The 2,258-nt window shown below is 33.7% G+C and overlaps 1 non-coding gene across 1 annotated transcript; it reads left to right on the top strand.

Annotated features, from left to right (window-relative positions):
* The first annotated feature begins 1,684 nt into the window (after positions 1–1,684).
* Positions 1,685–1,768, top strand: TRNAL-CAA (transfer RNA leucine (anticodon CAA)). Its single transcript has one exon. It is a non-coding gene; the product is annotated as a tRNA-Leu (tRNA).
* Positions 1,769–2,258: the final 490 nt, after the last annotated feature.

Genomic DNA, 2,258 nt, shown 5'->3' with positions numbered 1-2,258 from the left:
CCATTTTGGACCATTTTGCCCCTCACTTTTAATTAGTTCACTTCAAAAATGAGCTTTTTGCATTGAGCACTTTTGGAAAAATCCAATTATGCACCATTGAAGTAAACATTAAATGGAGTTTGTGCATATAAAGAACTTGCAATTTGGACAATCCATGTGGTAGTTATGCCCTCCTGATTACGGGTCTTTTTTGAAATTCACAGAGCCATATCTTGGAAACCATAAATGGGATTTTCAAGTTCTTGGACTTTTTGGAATTATGAGAACAAGATCTTCAACTTTCATGTTGGACACATTTTTATTTGAAGCTTGTATCATGAAGTTATCTTGAGGGGAAAAACTTTCCACTTTGGGCAGCTGAAATTACAGGTCCACTTGCCATTTTGGGAAATTTTCTGTTTGACTTCAATTCCTTCAACCTTGGTCTTTGAAATGCCAAATGAGGCTCATATGGACATGAATGAGACCTTTTTAACCAATTCCAATCATCAAATCACTGATTAAATCCACAGTTGACCACAGTTGACTTTTGTTGACTTTTGGTTGACTGGGCCATGTTCTGATGAATTCCAAGCCTCTTTCATATGAGATCTTGATTCCAAATGATATCACAAGTTATATGAACTCTTAATGAATGATCATGGTGTCCAAATTCTTCAAGAATGGTCACCATCAATTGCTCAAGGCCTGATTTGACTGTATTGACCTGGCTAGCTTCATCTGTAAGTAACATGGTTAGATGACAATATTTTTATACTTTTTGGGTCAGTAAACACATGAAAAGCAATGATATACAATATGCTATACATGCTTGGTGATCAAGAACCACACTCACAAGGTAACCCACCCACTAGGAGGGCCGTTAGGGTATGCATTGATCCTTGAGGCCATGATATGATATGATATGGGCCATGAGGGATCTTAGGGCCAAAATTGGGGTCTTACAGATAGGTTCTAACCTGTTTTATTTAAAATATGGGAGAATATTGAAATATTGTAAGGTTTAATTTTGATAATGGTTCAATGAATTCTCGTATGATCGAGTCTCTTAGGATCCTAATTTTGCAAGTTGATATCCCACACACTTTAAAGAAATTTTGAAGTATTAGCATGTGTAATGTGACAAGTAAGTTGGTCTCAAAAGTTTGACTGAATTTCCTTAGGCTAATGCTTAGTTAGATCACGGGCCCTCTTTATAATAACTTCAATTAAATTAAAGGTACAATTGATAAACATATTATTCTCGAAGAATTAACTTACCATATATGTAAGTCTAAGAAGAAATGAAGTATTGTTATTTATAAGGCTGATCTTGAAAAGTATTATGATAGGATGATTGTATTTGTGGCTTTAAGGAAAAGAATAAAGGGCTCATGGAAACCTATGATGATTCTGACCAATCCTCTTATGAAAAAAATGAAAAGTATACTAAAGTTGCTATCATGGCCACCACACCCTCAACTTTAGACTTAGATATCACTACTTAAATAATTAAATGATGACAATAATCAAGAGGTATTTTCGCTATTGTCTCGTGATAAAATTAAAATTTTCTCTTTCTTTCTTTCAACTTTAACGTATAAATTCAACTAAAACCCATCACGTTTTTTCTCTTTCATATATAAACAATTAAATAGACAACTAGTTTAGTATTTAATATATAAATCGAGAAAAACAAATATATGTCAGGATGGCTGAGTGGTCTAAGGCGCCAGACTCAAGTTTTGGTCTTTGTAAGAGGGCGTGGGTTCAAATCCCACTTCTGACATATTTAAAAATTTTATTTTTATTTTATTTTATCTCCTAATTTTATATGGGATTATCCTATTAATAGGAAAACAATGGTCAAAAGCATTTAAATTGTTTTATTACCAATTTCCAAACTCCAAACCAAATTATATAGAGATGTTAATAAGTGTTAAGAACCAATCACCATCGATGTGTATCAATTAGAATCAATTGTATTTATTGTATTACCTTATTGTATATCACTCAAACGAATATAAATACACCCTAGTATGGTCTCATTAAACACATAATATTATACGGAAAATACCTTTTCAATATCGTAGTAGAAGTTAAGTGTTTCATGATCCTTTGTACCCTAGAAACCTCACCGCCAACAATACACAGTTACGTTGTAGGTCTCGATTTTTTTCCCATTGTGCATCCAATCACTTTCGCACTGCAACCACTAGGTTCACAACACTCTATAGAAACCAACACCACAACACCTTCCTCTGTCCTATGTCACACTT

This window comes from Lathyrus oleraceus, chromosome 4 (genome assembly GCF_024323335.1).
Source record: "Lathyrus oleraceus cultivar Zhongwan6 chromosome 4, CAAS_Psat_ZW6_1.0, whole genome shotgun sequence".
Classification (NCBI taxonomy): domain Eukaryota; kingdom Viridiplantae; phylum Streptophyta; class Magnoliopsida; order Fabales; family Fabaceae; genus Lathyrus; species Lathyrus oleraceus.
The sequence above is the reverse complement of the archived record's forward strand: the minus strand, read 5'-3'. Positions and strand labels throughout refer to the sequence as shown.